We start from the raw sequence: 18,917 nt of genomic DNA on the forward strand, positions 1-18,917 counted from the left end.
GCTCTATACACCCCCACAATGGATTTTAAATGAAACAAACAAGATGTGCTTTAACTGCAGACTTTCAGCTTTAATTTGAGGGTATTAACATCCAAATCAGGTGAATTGTGTAGGAATTACAACGGTTTCTATATGTGCCTCACACTTTTTAGGGGACCAAAAGTAATGGGACAATCGACTCCAAAGCTATTTCATGGACATGTGTGGGCTATTCCCTCGTAATTTTATCATCGATTAAGCAGGTAAAAGGTCTGGAGTTAATTCTAGGTGTGACATTTGCATTTGGAATCTGTTGTTGTCGACTCTCAATATGAGATCCAAAGAGCTGTCACTATCAGTGAAGCAAGCCATCATTGGGCTGAAAAATCAAGACAAACCCATCAGAGAGATAGCAAAAACATTAGGTTTGGCCAAATCAACTGTTTGGAACATTTGTAAAAAGAATGAATGCACCGGAGAGCTCAGCAACACCAAAAGACCCGGAAGACCACGGAAAACAACTGTGGTGGAAGACAGAAGAATGTTTTCCCTGGTGAAGAAAAACCCCTTCACAACAGTTGGCCAAATCAAGAACACTCTCCAGGAGGTAGGTGTATATGTGTCAAAGTCAACAATCAAGAGAAGACTTCACAAGAGTGAATATAGAGGGTTTACAACAAGATGTAAACCATTTGTGAGCCACAAAAACAAGAAGACCAGATTAGAGTTTGGCAAACATCATCTAAAAAAGCCATTACAGTTCTGGAGCAACATCCTATGGACAGATGAGACAAAGATCAACTTGTACCAGAGTGATGGGAAGAGAAGAGTATGGAGAAGGAAAGGAACTGCTCATGATCCAAAACATACCACCTCATCAGTAAAGCATGGTGGTGGTAGTGTCATGGCGTGGGCATGTATGGCTGTCAATGGAACTGGTTCCCTTGTATTTATTGATGATGTGACTGCTGACAAAAGCAGCAGGATGAATTCTGAAGTGTTTCGGGCAATATTATCTGCTCATATTCAGTCAAATGCTTCAGAACTCACTGGACGGCGCTTCACAGTGCAGATGGACAATGACCCAAAGACTGCAAAAGCAACCAAAGATTTTTTTAAGGCTAACAAGTGGAATGTTATTCAATAGCCAAGTCAATCACCTGACCAGAATCCGATTGAGCATGCATTTCACTTGATGAAGACAAAACTGAAGGAAATATGCCCCAAGAACAAGCAGGAACTGAAGACATTTGAAGTAGAGGCCTGGCAGAACATCACCAGGGATGAAACCCAGTGTCTGGTGATGTTTATGCGTTCCAGACTTCAGGCTGTAATTGACTGCAAAGGATTTGCAACAAAGTATTAAAAAGTGAAACTTTGATGTAGAATTGTTTAGTTTGTCACATTACTTTTGGTCCCTTAAAAAGTGGGAGGCACATATAGAAACTGTTGTAATTCCTACACTGTTCACCTGATTTGGATGTTAATACCCTCAAATTAAAGCTGAAAGTCTGCAGTTAAAGCACATCTTGTTTGTTTCATTTCAAATCCATTGTGGTGGTGTATAGAGCCCAAAATATGATAAATGTGTCGATGTCCCAGTATTTATGGACTATATATATATATATATATATTGTGATAAAGTACGGCATTCACTGGAATCTCACACAGATTTGCTGAACCATTTCACTGTTAGCAGTTGTCAGGATGGCTAAACAGTTTCAGCGATGGTACATCAATCATATCCAGCAAAAGTATTACAAAATTTCCCACCACCTACATCTGGCTAGACAATAGTTCCCTGACTACTAGCCGGCCACTTACTGGCATCGGTGGTACCGCCCACAAATACAAACAGTGTTTTTATTACTCTCTTGTGTGGGTACCAGGATCAAAACTTTGTCACCTGGTTGGAAAGCCCTAATTACAGCTGACATCGCAGTTTCTTTTTTGTCTTGCCTGTAGCTCATGCATATGTTGTTGTACCAACGGGGAGATCAGCCCCAACCTGTCATATAACTGGGACACAAATTGGATCACATTGGGTTCTTTTGAACTCTGTTGCTCCCAGCCCTCCTTGAGAACATCCAAAATGCCCCTTGGCTGCCTACCATACAACAATTCGAAGGGGCTGAACCCTGTAGATGCTTGAGGCACCTCCCTTAATGTGAACATAAAATAGAGTAATAATACATCCCAGTCCCGTTTTTTCTGCGCCACTGCCTTTCTTACCATCTGTTTTTAGTGTTCTATTAAAACGTTCCACTAACCCATCAGTCTGCGCGTGTGATATACTGATGTGTGTAACATTTGTACTCTTATCACCCGGCATAGCTTTTTCATTGGACGGGACATAAAGGGAGTACCCTGATCAGTCAAGATTTCTTTTGGGATACCCAACCTGGTACAATACAGAAGAAGTTCTTTTGCTATTGTACTGGACTTTATATTGCACAAAGGTATAGCCTCAGGATACCTGGTGGCATAGTCCACTATGACCAATACATACTGATGGCCGCGGGCCGACTTCTCTAATGGGCCTACCAAATCCATACCAATACGCTCAAACGGGGTCTGTACCACATGGATGTGAATGGGGCCCGGTAGTCTGACTTCGGACATGTTCTCTGACATACTGGACGCGACCGACAAAACCTTTTATTGCCTCGTATACTCCTGACCAATAGAACCTGAGCAATATCTGCTCCCGTGTTTTATCTTCCCCCAAGTGTCCCCCACACAGATGTGTATGTGCAGCTTTGAGAACAAGTGGTATATGGATTTGTGACACTAACAATTGCTCTACAGTTCTACCCTGTACATTAGCAACTCTATACAACAGATATTTTTTTTACCATATAATAGGCAATACCTTCTGCAGGCTTGATAGCCTTCTCTACCCCATTAATCTCAGCTACATTCTTATAGACATTTGCTAAGGCAACTTCTCCAAATTGGTCTCGACCAAAGTGTCTTAGTGGAAACAAGTTAGACAATCCTGCCCAGTTTGAGTCGTCATTGGGGGGCGTAGCCGCTTCACCTGAGGTCTCGCCAATGAACGATGCCAGGAACCGTTTTTGCATTGGCACATGTGCAGTTCTCCTTTGTCTATTCTCCAAACTCTTAGGTGGTGCATTTTCCTGAATTGTCTAGTTCAGGTTTCGTGGTAGATCATGGCATTTTCCATTTTCTGTTCCCTCAAACTCCTCCATAAAGGCTGGACTTTCGGCCGGTGCTTCAATTGCTGACGTGTCTCGCTGGATTTGCTCCTGGAGGATCTGCTTGAACAGCAGAAAGTCTCTGCACAGGATTAAAAGGTATGACAGTTTTGAGGCAACGGCCCCTACCACCGTTACTTTCTGTCCATTCACAGTAACAGGCAAAAGAGTCCTGTCATATTCCTCGGCTGTCCCATGGACACAGAGTACCTTCACTTTGGGCAGATTATGCATCAGTTTCTCTGGTAATATGGAGCTGGAAACCAAGGACAGTTCACTACCCGACTCTACAAGAGCCAGCACCAGATGGTGATTCACAAACACAGTCACGCGGAACAAGCAGGAGTTCCTGGTAACCAGACTCATTGTACAGCAGCTCGGATAGGTTGGTTGTGTGCGCGCTAGTGAACAATGCATAGGTTCACACTGAGCCCTCAAATGTCCAGGCTCTTTGCACTCGAAGCAGATTGGAGTTAATGCAGGTTTGGCTGCCTTTTTATGAGGCAATCTCTCCTCACCAACATCCGGTCCACTGTTCCATATGCCAGATTTTGACCAAGGCACAAACTTTGGAGCGGGTAAAGGAGGTTTGGGCATATGCTGCAAGGCGCTGTATCTCTCCACTACAGCAGTCAATTCCTCATACAACTGAGGGTCCGCCTGCAGTGCCCACCTTTAGAGCCCTAGGTCCATACCCTGGATACAATGGTCAATGGCCAGAATTTCGATCATCGTGCCCGCAGTGTTCTTTTCTGGTTGCAACCACTTCTTTAGTGTTCTGCCAAGTTCAGCAAGCTGACCCCCAACCGGTAAATCTACGGAGAGTCTCCAGTCATGATATCATTGGGCCTCCCCTGCTCTGATGACTCCAACTCTCACCAAGATGGTGGTTTTCAGCCGCTGATAATCGCCAGCCTGGTCCTCATCTAGGGGTCTATATAAGTGCGCTGTGCTTCTCCTGAAAGATAGGGAGCCAGATGTTTGGACCAAGTCCCAGGTGGCCACTTAGCTTGTGTGGCGGCACGCTCAAAGGCTATTAGATATGCCTCCACGTCATCATCAGAAGTCAATTTCTGTAGTGTGGCGGTAGCTGGAGCCTCCCTGTCTCGTCCCCCTGAGCGATCTCCTCATGGAGAAGACGAGTATTTTCCTCCTGCACTGCGGCCACATTCACTAGGGTTCTTAAAATGTCTTCCATTTTACAGCAGTTTGTGCTGGGAAGTGGTACCTAGCTTCTCTCAGCATTCACAGGCAAATAACAAAACTGTATGGACCACACCCAATTCATAGCTTTGTGATCCACAAGGTGTGGCACTACAATTACCAGGAAAATAAAATTGTTTGGTTGTTTTTTTTTTTAAACACCTTCTTTTTCAAAACTGACGTGTGCTTTAGAAACCTTCACTGGTAAATAGCAAAAAAACAATAAAAACATTTTTTTTTTGGACCACACCCAACTCACAGTTTGAACCTTTAACAAGTGTGGCACTACCATGACCAGCAGCAGTGTTTAAACCTTTGCTTTCTTTTGCCAAACAAAAACCGTATGCAGCGCTCAAATCGAACTGTCTCCCAATATGAGCTGCTAAAACATAAATTGCAGATCACGAGTGGTCACGTATATAAAATAAACATAGGGCTAGATTTACTAAGCTGCGGGTTTGAAAAAGTGGGGATGTTGCCTATAGCAACCAATCAATGAAGTGGAATATAATTTCATGTGGAACTTATACTATAAAGCCAATTTGAGCTGAGGCTCCAGATTATCTCTGCTCCGTACGGAGTTATACATACGGCCATATAGACATTATTACTCATTGGAAGAAGCTCACTACTATGTGTGGATTGATGATTACGGCAATTATCAGCACCATTTTTTGGGGGGAAAATGTAGAGCAATGCTCATGTCTATAAACACCATTTTTTGACCACATTATCGGCTACATGGTATACAGCTGTCATATATCATTTCCACTAGTAGCGTTGTGGTTCAACAATTCAGACTCTTGAGCACCATTTATTATTATTTTTTATATAGTTTTTTTATTTTAATCATTCATTCTATGTCACAGTGCACTGTGATGTAGTTCTTGCATATCTTTCCTCATATTACATCCATTGTAAGCATCAACAGGTATTTACATGTATGATTTTAACTATATTACATTAAACACTATGTTTATTTTATATATGTGACCACTCGTGATCTGCAATTTATGTTTTACCAGCTCATATTGGGAGACAGTTAGATTTAATTGCTGCATACGGTTTTTGTTTGGTATTTCTGCATGTTGGTGGGCGCAGCCACTTAGTTTATGCAGCAGCATATCTTCTGTCCAATATATTATTGGGAATTCTAATTTATTCAGTTTTTCCATTATCCTATTTACCTTTATTGGTATTGTATTGGCACCATATCAGGGGTATTTTTCTGTTTTTTGCTTTCTTTTGCAACCAAAACAGCTGCTAGTCAGTTCCCCGTACACAAGTTTGTCCCTCCACAGCAAAAACATTTGAAGCAAAGCATTACAACAGTTTGATACATTATAGTGGTTTTTAACAGACTTCACTCACCATCTTTGTGTCTGGAAGCTGGGAGGACGGCTGTGTATTAGCTGTCCTACACATCCCACGATGACTCCACATGTGATAAAGTACGGCATTCACTGGAACCTCACACAGATTTGCTGAACCATTTCACTGTTTATTAGCAGTTGTCAGGATGGCTAAACAGTTTCATCGATGGTACAGCAGTCATATCCAGCAAAAGTATCACAAAATCTCACACCACCTACATCTGGCCAACGGGTCTGTAATCTCCGTAAAATCTGTCCGGGATCCAACTAAACCACTGTGCATTGGTTTCATCGGAATTGGTGCATTGGTTTCGAAGATATTTGGCTACAAGCAAACAAACAAACTTCTTCTTTTATATATAAAAATAGATTCCTACTATGTCATTACATTTTAAAAAAAATTAAATACGCACAGAGGTATAGGAACATTTTAGTTCCTAATGTTAATTTAATACTACAGAATTAGTATGTTCCATCAGTTGAGCAAATAAAAGTTTAATGAGACTACATACTTTCCCATGTGTTAACAGTTGATGTTGTATTCACTTGCATACAGGAAAACATAAATAACATATGGAGCATATAAAATAGGTTTCTTATTGCTTCTCCATTAAAAGAACACTACTGCTGTTTTGGCACGTGGGAGATGCAGAGACAACATCATAAATTTAAATATACATGCCCAGAGAGGCGTCGCTGTTGGGCAAATTATCATCAGAATGTCAGACAATCGTGAGTTTCTACACACTGCAGGATTTGAACAATATCGTTCCATTGCTGAACGAGATTTTCCAGTCATGTGATTTCAGTGGCTTTGGAGTGACCATCAGGCATAGTTTTACTGTACAAACTAATGCAATGTCAGGCCCAACTGTTTATCGTCCAATTGACGCAATAATTGGCTGAAAACACTGTAGTGTGTACCTAGCCTTAATCCCCTGTAACAGCAAATTTATTTGTAAAAACCTTTTGGGCGTATGCAGATAGAAACTATAAAAGAATGCCCTTAGGGCTAAATGGATTGCTATGCCAAAGTTGATATGCAGATTTAACCCTTTTCATAAGTGAGTGCAAATTTGTTATCTAACATATGAATTTTAAACCAAACAGTATTACACTGTTGCAAAGTTTTCTCTTACTTTGAGGATATTGTGAAAGATTTATTTAGAATAACAACACAGAGTGACACTGCCAAAAACTCATTTATAACAGTCATACAAATGTAATTAATATTCTGTTTGACATGCCTACTGATTGAATGATTTCCAGACACGGCAGTGTTATTACTGTTTGTTCACATGTCACATTATACACTGGTTGTATTGAATTTTGGTTTAAATGTGTTTTTTTTTAAAACAAAAAAAAAAATTTACTTATGCAATTTTTCTTATTTCCTTTTTTCCTCATTGTTTGGAGATGTACTTTTTTAAATAAGCACAAAATAAGTTCCATGATTCACAAAAGTGATCAAAACAAGGAAGATCCTTTCAGACCGGTTTTCTGATAAAGTCTGTGTTTTAATATATTTTTTTGGAAGAACTACAGTGCCATCATTCTCTTTACTATATTTTCATTATTCATCAATCTGGTACCTATATAATGAAACACCATTGCTATATGGGGCCACATACACCTAACTACTACACTTTTAGGCGACATAATAAAGGTAATAAAATGTTCAACTGTAATTACCAATATCCACCAGTAGATGGTGCAAGTAGCAAATGTGTAAATACTATTTTTATAATTCAAGTAAAATCTATGGGCCTGAGTCATTAAAAAGAACAAGGCAACAAAATGAGTAAGTTTTCATGGATAAACCATGTTACAATGCAAGGGGTGCAAATTAGTTTATTATTTTGAATGTAAGGAAAATACTGGATGCTTTTTTGTCATGTAGCACACAATACTTGACAACTTTAATTTTACAGTGAAATTTAAAGTAGATCTATTACATGCCTTACCCCAACTATAAATCTGTCCTCACATTTTAAATTTATCTTCCCCTCCAATGCAACATGGTTTTGTCCAGATGCAAACTTATTCCTCTTTCTTGCTTTGCTCTCCTTAATTATTCAGGCCCTATGTTTTTTTTTAACTCAGTTATGTTAGGTTCCAACAATAAACAATACAAAATTGAGACTTTTGTTTAAACATAAACTTTACCCCAGAGATGGGAAACATTTCATTATTTGTTGCAAATAAATGTTGGTAATTTTCAACATTTCATCTAAACCTTAGATATCCACTGTGAAAATAAGTTGTCTTCTAAAAGCTGCCAATGTTACCTTCCACTCTTCCCACTCTAGAATCCAAGACTTCTCCCGTGCTGCCCCCCTTCACTGGAACGACCTCCCTCGCTCCATTCGTCTCTCACCCAATCTGTGCTCCTCCAAGCGGGCTCTTAAAACTCACCTGTTCCTTAAGGCCTACCAACCATCCACTTAACCTCTCACCTCTTCTGGTTCTCCCCTGCCCCCTTTCTCTCTCCCCGTTGCTTCACTGGCTCCCTTATGTACCTGATTCTGTTTACCCTCCCTTAGGATGTAAGCTCGTATGAGCAGGGCCCATCTTCCCTCCTGTCTCCATACCTGTTCTTCTGCTCCGTCTCTACTGTATCTGCCTGCCTGGAGTTTCTGAAGTACTGGTACTTTGTGTTTATTGTTCTGTACTGTCTTACCCTGTATAGTCTACTGTTTGTACCATGTACGGCGCTTCAGAAACCTTGTGGCGCCTTACAAATAAACGATAATAATAATAATAATAATAATAATATAACTCAAATCATTCATATTTTATTTATCTTCCATGTACAAAACCCTATCTGCTGAGGATATTAAATGTGTTCCTCTAATTTCAGTGAAATGACATTGTGTTCTGTAGGAAGCCTTTCAGTGCTTTAACATTTTACTAGCAAAATGTTTTTCATAGGTCTCCTTTCTTTATTTACTACCATGTATTTTACATTCTATAAAATATTATTCCTGTAAGCCAATCTTTTTTATGGCCTACTTTGAGTGTCTAATTATGAGGTCATTATGTATCTTGGTTGAATTTTGTAATATAGGGCTAACTCATTGATGACTGCTCATGTATGCAAGGGACATTCATATTCCTTAAATTCATTTGTTATATATGTTAATTATACTGGCTAGGAGTTATATTTTGACAGTGATTGCAGAAATTATTTAATTCCATAAATTTAAATGAAAATATATTAAAGTTAGCATTACTGTCAGAGGTCACATTTTGACAGAAAGAGAAAAGCATCAATCAGCATTATTTTTCTTTAAAACATCCATAGGTAATGTCATTTCAATACATATTTGATGTGTTGTTTGCAGTGCACTGTCAAACACTGATTGCAAATTTAGCCCAAAATTAGTCCATGAATCTATATATAAATTAAAACATTAGATTTTTATTGTTAATTTCTTAAAGCTTCTCAAGATTCCCATAGATAGCAAAATGTTTAAAAACAATGGTCCTGATTCATTAAGGAAAGTTAAGTAACATATTGAGTCCTGGACAAAACCATGTTACAATGCAAGGGGCGCTACATGAAAAAACAGACAGTAACTTATGTGCAAAATAGAAAACTAATTTGCACCCCTTGCATTGTAACATGGTTTTGTCCAGGAGACTACTTGCTCAATTTTTTACTTAACTTTTTTTTAATAAATCAGGCCCAAGGTGATTAATTATGTGTACAAAACAAGGATTGTGAATTGAAAATGGCAGTTTGCACTACAAAACTGTATGCTGCCTGTGACTTAATCATTTAATGTCATATAATAATTAATATCTGTTCTTTAATAATATTTTAATTATAATGCCCCCTATTCAAATTGACCATACACATACAGTGGCAGAGCCGTAACTTAAAATTCTAGGTCCTGGAGTGAGAAAGACAAATGCCGCCCCCCCTAGCCCTCAATCTTAACCAAATTAACCTAAAATATTCCTAAACTGTGCCCCCCTTCAGCGTTGTGCCCTGGGCGGTCGCCCCTATTGCACAACCCTAGTTACGGCCCTGTACAGTGGATTGCAAAAGGATTCAACGCCCTAAAAAGTCAACAGATTTGTTTGTATTACAAATGACACTTACACAGATAGTTCCAGACAGTATGTTTATTGTGAACCAGTAGGCTCTTAATGTAAATTTCCAAATTCATAATTCATTATTTGTCTTCAGTTTTAAAAAAAATGAAACAAATGCTGTTTGTATAAGTATTCAACCCCAGTGCTGTGGAAGCTCCAAGTTTATAGATGAAATATATTGCCCTAACTATTGGCTTTCAATTAGCCTCTACCTATGAATCATTAAAAAAGATCAGCTGTTATGGATAAAAGTCCCCCTAATTCAAATAGCATTGGTCATGCTGTGAATCTGAAGGAAAGCTGTAAAAATTAAGACCAAAAAGCATTCTAAGAAAATTAAAGCTGAAATTATAGACATCAGATAAATATATGGATTACCATCCTTATTATAATTGTTTTCTGCACCAGGGATGGATACAAGATAGACGAGGTGAACCCCTGGCGTTAGTGATAGTCGGTGTAGCAGGTGGAACTTAGCTGCGCAGCATGACAATGCCACTGCTGGCTATGTGAGCCCTACATGGGGTTTTCCCGCACCTAAACATAGAAGCATGGACATATTACTCCCCTGGCATGTGCGTGGCTATTGGAGTGAAAAGAAGTAGGGATAAAGAATTTCATTCATTAACAGTCAATAGGGACAGAAAACATGGGATGTGCAGCAGGTGCCAGACCCAGTCTCAGACTGGTGCATGAAGGGCGCACTGAGGGAATGCAATGGTAAAGGCCCATAAAATAGCGTGTACATGTCGCTGCTTAGCATCAGTGCTCCACTGAGGGGCTGGGTCTAGCCACCAGAGGGGGTGAGGCCAGTCAGCAAGATCAGCCACTAGTGACAGCACTAATTATTATTAATTATTGCTATTAATATATAAATATTGATTCCAATCAATACAGGCTGGGGACTAAGAGTAAAAATGGTATCAATCAAATTAGTGAGGAGTAAATTATGTCAATATACACAGAATACTGCAGATTGCATCCTTGAGGAAAAATACCAGGGATGTATTGCAAATAAGACAAAGCAGGAATTATATTTTTATGCATAATAATTTTCCCAGTACCAGTTTTTGATTGAAAAAGTAACTTTATTTGTATAAACTAGAGATGGGCGGGCTCGGTTTCCTGAAAATCGAACCCACCCGAACTTTGGGGTTCCGAGTACTCTCGCGCCTATTCGGATTCCAAAACGAGGCAAAACGTCATCATGACATCGTTGGATCTCGGATCTCGGGAGTTTTGGAATCTATAAATACCACCCTCCTCCACGATCTAGCGCCATTTGAGAGAGGGACAGAGAAGGGGTAGGACAGAGTATAGAGCAGTTTGGCAGGCAAAGTGATAGAATACAGTAAAAGGTAGTGATACCTGAGGGCGCTGTAAATCCAATCAATATAAACACACAAAGAACGGAAAAAACAATGCTTATAGCAACTTTTACAGATGTTAGTATGTCAACAGACAAAAAACAGCCAGGTTCACACAGACTTAGTTTTTACCCTAGTAATACCTATGCTCTTGCTGTTATCGTCCTTCCTGCTGTTCTTTTTACAATAATCTGCTTGATCTATCTGTGCTCCATCCAAAAGGAGTGTGCTCCATCCGAGTGGTAATATCGCCTACTCCGCGTGTATGCGGAAGTACTGCAGCGCCTCCACTACAGGGTCCTGAGCGGGTCAAATTTCTATCCAACACAATTCGTTCAGTCTGCGAACTTTTTCAAGGATACCTTACTGTGTACCATGGTGTTCATATATACATGTTTCATATATACGAGGGCGCTAATGAGGTAGTCCTTCACCAGTGGAAGGAGTTCTGGCACGTGATAAGAAGAAGGCTATTGTCATGCCTGGACATAAGACCAAAAAATCCACTTCTTATGTGTGGAATTATTTCTACCCAAATCCAGACAACAGTTGTATAGCCATTTGTAGTGTATGTAAAGCCACAGTCAGTCGAGAGAGTGACCTTAACCATCTAGAAACCTCATCCATGTTACGTCATTTGACGCAAGTTCATGGCAAGATGTTGGGAAAATCTGAAAGTTATGGTAAAAAAATAACAACAAGCAGTCCATCATCAGCTAGGACCCTTCTCTCACCTACATCCCGACGCCTGCAATCTACACCCACAACACCGTCCTCATCAATATCCTCAGTAGCGATTGGAGTTAGTCCTGCATCCAAGTTTGTAAGACTCGATGACTCCTGCACTATCCTTGATTCCTCTGAAGAATTCTTGAGCATTAGTCCCACTGCTGCTGCTGTTGCTGCTGCTGGGGGTGAATCTTCCTCCCATAAGCAGCCAACCCAAGACCACTAGTACTTTACAACAATTAACTGTGAAACAATCTTTTGCAAGAGGAAGCAAGTATGACAGCAGTCACCGAGTAGCGGGTCACAGACGCCATGGCAACTATGCTAGTGTTAGATCTGAATCCAATAACCACTATAAACGCAGCTGGTTTTTCACAGTTAATTGAGGTTTTGTGTCCCCATTACAAAATTCCATCAAGACACCATTTTTCAAGAAAAGCTATTCCTCAATTGTACCAGAACATTTGTAAAAATGTAATAATTGGGCTCAAAAATGCCATTCTACCCACTGTACACTTAACCACAGATATGTGGACAAGTGGAAGTGGGCAAACAAAAGATTATATGACTGTGACAGTTCACTGGTTTGGTCATTCGTCTTAACAAGCAGGAACATTTCTCACTGGCAGGCTACTCTTTGTATCACTGGCTTCACTAACAGGCATACAGCTTGTAATTTGTTACGAAAACGAAGGAATGTCATTGATACATGGTTTATACCACTTGGACTCTCCCCAGGATATGTTTTTTCTGATAACGCCAAAAATATTGTGTGAGCATTACAGTTGGATGAATTCCAGCAAGAAGGTTGTGTATTGGAGAGCTCCTGTAAAGCCAGATTAGTACTTTTGTTCGATCCAGCAAGGATGGAGGATCTTGGGGGAGTCAAGGAGGAGAGCCCCCAGGCTCCCGGGCCTAGTGGCTCCGTGAGGTTCAGCTTGGAACCAGGGCCCAGAGTGGATCCCACTCCCAGTCAGGCTATCATCACCTTGGCTGGGGTGGTGGATTGCCCTAATTCTATGGAATCAGCAGATCCCCAGACAAATTCCCCTCGTATGAAGACCAATACGGGGAGTCTATGTGGACAGTCTATGGCGGAACTCCCAATATACAGTATGGCTCCAGTGAATCAACTGGAGGCCAGAGAGTCTGAAGTGCCTGTGAAGCTTAACATGGCAGCTTCAGCTGAAGCCGAGTTGGGTATAGCCTTACCTGACCCAGTGATGCAAACAACTAGGGGATGGTGGCTCTGGAATGCCTGCGAAGTATAACATGGTAGCCCTAACTGAATCCGTGCCGAAAGAAGCCAATGTAGCCCCAGTGGCGCTACAACTGGAGGCGGGCGAGGTGTGTGTGCCTGTGACATCGAACAAGGCATCCCAACATGTGTGCAGAGGACCCTAGTGAAGTTACAACTAGAGGTTAGTAAAGAAAGCACGCCTGTGGAGTATAACATGGTGGCCGGTGAAGTGGGTGAGGAAGCCCAAAAAGAAGCAATGACTCCTGCTATTAGTGGCGTGGTGGTCGGCGGAAGTGCAGCGGGCATATACCCGAGCGGCATTAACTTACCGGATTCCGACGAGGTGGAGACGGAGGAGCCTGCCACAAAGGTGCGTCTGGAACAGCTTTCGTCAGAAATCCCCAGGCTGAAAAGACAGATTGCAGTAATGAAGAAAAAAAGTAACCGAGCATTCAGCACAGATCGGGCTGTAATGCACATAGTAATTGAGGAGTTAACATCTATCTTACTAGATAAAGAAGAGTCGTTGCGGCTATTATCGGAGAGGCTGCTGGAGATGGAACAAGCTGCCCGTCCGGGAACGGAAGTCTCTGCTAGTAATTATGCTTATGAGTGTTTGCCGGCAAGTCTTCCCACGAACGAACCTAACAATGTGCTGGATAACTTTCTATATAACAACATAAGACAGCAGGAGGGGGAGCCACCGGTGAGGGAGCTCGTGGGGGCTACAGATGGCATGGGGGGAGACGCCGGTCGGGCTGCGGTTCCCGTGACTGACTCAGAGGTCCTGTTCCCTGCGTCACTTCCGGTTTCGGCCGGTGGCTCCGATGCAAGTCTTTGGAGGCAGGTAGTGGGTTCCGATCTTATGGGCTCCTCTCTCCTAGCAGCGGGTGGTCAGGATGCATGTGGTACGGATCGAAAGACTGAACCGGTCTCTGTGGTAAGCGCTATATCTAAGGACTGTGAACTACTGTCTAGCACTGTGTTGGAGAGGGTGCATCCCTCTGTGTCTTCGGACACCATGCCAGTTATGTCTAAAGCTAGTGATGGTACCTTTGTTAGTCAAAGGCAAGTGTCAGAGGTGGCAGCCACTCTCATGAGTCCAGCTGATACTCCCGGGGTGTCAGGTAACTACGTGTTTCCCAATATAGCACCTAATACGTATATGAGTGCATCTGCCCTTACATACACCCCATGTGGCAGTTCTGTCGGGTTTAGCACGAGTGCCGGGTCTGAGGTATGTGCGAGTAACCCTACCAATATTGAGAAACCCCTAAGCCAAGCCCAGGTCAAAATTATTGACTCTATATACGGGCCCCTGCAACTAACTAAGAGTAAGAAAAGCAGCCGTTCTAATAGACAAAGTCACTCGGAGGAATGGAGAAATAGCAAGTAATCAAGGTGTCCCGGGTAGGCAGTCTACGTCTAGGCCTGTGAGGAATCAGCTGGGGGCGGGACCTAGCACGTCTCTGGTGGGCACTCAGGCCAGAGTGGCGGGAAATAGCTTTGATTCTGTCACCTCTGGATGCCTAGCGCCCATTCCAATGTCCTATGCTAGATCTGTTAGTAACATAAGTAGTGGCCGAGGTAGATTGGTGCGCCAAAATCCTGCAGATCAAGGTTCCACCAGCAAGACTGTTCTGGGCTTGTCATCTTACGCAAATGTTGTATCTGGTGTAGGCCGGAGGCCGGCGGTCCCACCTCCTGGGGACCTGTCTCTTAGGGGCCAGCCTCCTAAACGTAGAAATGTTGTCCAACTTAAATTTATGGGGGTCAGTCCCCCGAATAGAGTCGATTTCTTGAGATCATTTCTTGACTCCTTGGGTTTCGTACCCGCGGATCTCCTTGCCTGCATCCACCCTATAGGAACGCCTGAGAACGATGTCAGCTTCGTCTGATACCAGGGCTTGCAGGCGTTCTGGAATCGGTGAGGTGGGTGTAGGGGACGGGATCCGTGGGTGAATTTTAGGGCCATAGACATAACAAGGCAGGAGAGGGTCAAGGTCACGAGTCTAGTAAGGAACGAGTAAATACCTGTGGCGGACCTGGTTTTCTGGTTGAAGCGGTACGCGGGTCTAGTGTCCCCGCTGGTCAAAGTACCTGACCCGAGTAATGGCATCTGGGGTGGTGGATGGTCCGCCACAGTTGATCTACGATGCACAGAGGCTGGCCTGACACATATACCATCAGCTGCCTTCCTAGGAAGGGATAGGATCCAATATTTTTATCCAGGTAAGCCGAGGATGTGCCATCGCTGTGTGGACTTCCGTCACCCCAGTGCCAATTGTCCGCAGCAGAAGTGCAGGAATTGCGGGGACATCGGTCATGAGTCCTGTTCATGTGGGCAAATTAGGTGTAACCTATGTGGTACAATTGGGCATCCGTTCAGCAAATGTCCGCATGCCTCCCACAACACGGAGGTGCCAGATGAGGAGCTGTTCCAAGCAGCCATGAGGGTGGAGGGGGAGCAAGGGGGAGGGACCTCCGTAGTTTCCGCCAAGCCACTGCCCATTACCGTTTCTGAGGTGGTTGTGCAGTCAAGTACTTCGGTGGAGTCCCTGGAAAAACAGAGGAAAAAGGGTAAAAATAAAAGTAAGATAAATAAGAGTAAATATATTGTTTTATCTAATAACTTCCAGTTTTTCTCGAGTGAAGAGGAGGAAATAGACGAGGGTGAGGTCGTCAGGATCAAGGGTGGGGCTTAGTCCTTAGGTTAAATTCAGGGATAAAAAGGAAGCTCAGTGGTCCAACTCTTGGAGAGGCCGCATCTTATTGCAAACCCAGGGATAAATCGAGGGTCCCTAGGGCTTTTTTAAAGAAACCGGTAGTCTCTGGGGAGCCTCCCTCTGTGGAGGATCTAGCCCCTGCCCCTTTCTCGGACTCTGTTCCCCTTTCCATCCCATCTGTCCCTGTTTCTTCTGGTGAGCCCGGCCCTACACTCGCCCCACCCCTCTGCCCATCCCTCAGACAGCCTCCCCCCCATTTTCCCCTTCTGATCCCCCCTTGCTCTTCCTCCTGACCCCACTCCTGTCCCGGGGCCTGGTTTGGGAGTAAAGTCCTCCTGTCCCGAGTGATGCTAGCGTTGCTTCTGGGGAGGTGGTGGGTGGTGAAGTTGGGGTGGTTGCAGTTGGGTCAGGTGGGTTCCTCCTTCTGGGGAAGAGGTAGTTCTTAGGGCGGGGGAAGCTTTACCGGCCGGTATAAGTTGCAAACTGTATGGGTCCTCGGATGAGGACTCTGCTAAACATGTGAAAAAAAGTGAGCTGATTCTTACTTTATAGCTCTGAAGGATGGCTTCCCAGCCCATTAGATTTGCCACAATTAATGTGGCGTCTATACTTTCCGAACAAGCTCGTTATATGGCCTTTGATTTTTTCAGCACGGTTGAGGCTGATTTTTTATTTTTGCAGGAGACCAGATTGGGTCAGCTGGCTGACCTTCATAAAGCCAAAAGGGAGTGGAGGCATGGGCCCTCCTACTGGTCTCTTGCGGTCAAGCCGTACGGTGGGGTGGCAGTGCTTTTTACCGGCATGATAACCGTCCAGCGAGTTATAGAACTAGATGTAGGTAGGTGCATGGTCTTGGATGTCAATCTGAGAGGGTACGACCTGAGGTTGATTAATGTCTATGGTCCCCAATCTAGGTGGGAAAGGAAGTACCTTTTTTCAGCACGGCAGATAGACTTTGGTGGTTACTTTAACACTGTCATTAGGACTAAAGACAGGGGAGGTTCAAGGACTTCTCTGGGCTATGCTTCCCTTTTTTTAGCTAGCATAATTAGGCAAGCTGGTCTGGTGGATGTGCATATTCGCCATTTCCCGGACCACACATGGTGCACCTACTTTAGAGGTAGCTGTAGGTCTAAGATAGATAGGTTTTTCGTTAAGGAGAGCTTGAAAACCTTGGCTCCTGAGTTGAGGCCAGTAGAGTTTTCCGATCACGTTTACCTCTCTGTGTCCTTGAATGCTTTGGAGACTCTTCGGAAGGGTAGGAGCCGCTGGCGCCTGAACTCTAAGCTCCTAGAGGAGGAGGTGATAAGACAGTCCTTTAGGGACTTCTTTGAATCCCAGGAAACACTTTTGGAGGCGGGTTGGAGTAGGTCTGAATGGTGGGATATGCTTAAGAAGAGGACCTGGGGCTTTTTCCGTGGCCTGGTAGTCAGAAATAACTTGTTAAAACAGAGTACCTACCTGGTGCTGAGTAGGAAACTCGGATTCTTGACCTCTGGCCAGGGGGACAGTGGGGAGATTTCCAGAGTGAAGGCTCAGATGAGAGAGATACAATATGACCGGTACGCTTCCTTGATTCTGGAGAGGGACTATGGGAAGTACCATTCGCCCGACCTCTTCCAGAGCTGTAGGAACTCGGTAGATATTAAGGAGGTGAGGGGCTTGCGCGATGCTGTGGGTGTGCTCAGGGAGGATAAGGAGGGCACCCTTGGTGTCGTGCAGTCCTTCTACTCTGATCTATTATTGGAGTAGTCATTAGACAGTTAAAAGAAGGACCAGTTCCTGTGGGAAACTCCTGGCCTTGGAGATCTAAGCAACTTGCTTGAGTCCTTGGGCAGTGAGGTAATGGTGGACGAGGTCAGGATAGCGATAGATGGCTTATCTATCAAGAAAGCCCCGGGCCCAGATGGTCTTACATCTGAGTTTTTTAAAACCTTTGGGGACATCCCGGCCCCGCGCCTTGTGGAGGTCTTTAACGAGAGCCTAGGTAGAGGTTTATTACCTCCCTCCATGAGAGTTTCCGCCGTTATTTTGTTGTCTAAGGAGAAGGATCAGTTGAGTGTTGAGAACTGGCGCCCCATCGCTCTTCTCAATACCGACAGGAAGCTTTTGACAAGGGTAATTTTTAATACACTGATGCAGGTTTCCTGCCAGTTGCTTTCTCCATCTCAGCATTGCACTGCGAAGGGTTGAAGCACCATTAGTGCTGTCCTGGGGGTGCGGGAGGCCACCATTGAACGGTGTCGTGCGGAGAAGTGGAGGAAGTACCTTTTAGCATTAGACCAGTCAAAGGCCTTTGATAGGGTAAATCATGAGTACCTTTGGGCTCTGCTTCTGTGGTATGGTCTTCCAGTAAGGGTGGTGAATTGGTTTCATACTATTTACAAGCAGACCAAGAACTTCCCTCTTGTGAATGGTTGGGTGGGTCCCTGTGTTATGGTCAGCTCTGGAGTAAGGCAGGGTTGCCCCCTGAGCTCCCTGCTGTATGTGTTTGCAATAGATCCTTTTGTTCGAAGGATTGAAGGTGGCTCGATAGGAGGGGTGCTGTTGGGTCTGGAGTGTCCTCTGGAGGTCGTGTCCTATGCCGACGATGTTACTGTTGTCTTGTCGAGTCCTGTGGAAGCAATAGAGGTTGCAACTCTGGTCTGCGGGTGTTCTGAGGCCAGTGGCTCGTTGGTTAACCAGGAAAAGAGTGAAGTTTTCTGGATGGGGGAGGAGGGTTGTGAATTCAGCCTTCTGGACAGTCTCCCCCGGGCTAGTAACAAGATCAAGATCTTAAGGATTCAATTCGGTCCTGGTGATTAAGCCGAGCAAAACTGGGAACTTAGGCTGGAGGAAGCTTCCCGGAAGGTAGAGAGCTGGAAGAGGTGGAAACACTCTCTCAGGGAAAGGGTGGACCTCGTTAAGACCTTTCTGATCCCTGTATTCTTGAATATCAGCTATGTGTGCCTTTTGCCAGAGTCTTCATGGTCTAGGGTTTA

The sequence above is a fragment of the Mixophyes fleayi genome, chromosome 8 (genome assembly GCF_038048845.1).
Source record: "Mixophyes fleayi isolate aMixFle1 chromosome 8, aMixFle1.hap1, whole genome shotgun sequence".
Classification (NCBI taxonomy): domain Eukaryota; kingdom Metazoa; phylum Chordata; class Amphibia; order Anura; family Limnodynastidae; genus Mixophyes; species Mixophyes fleayi.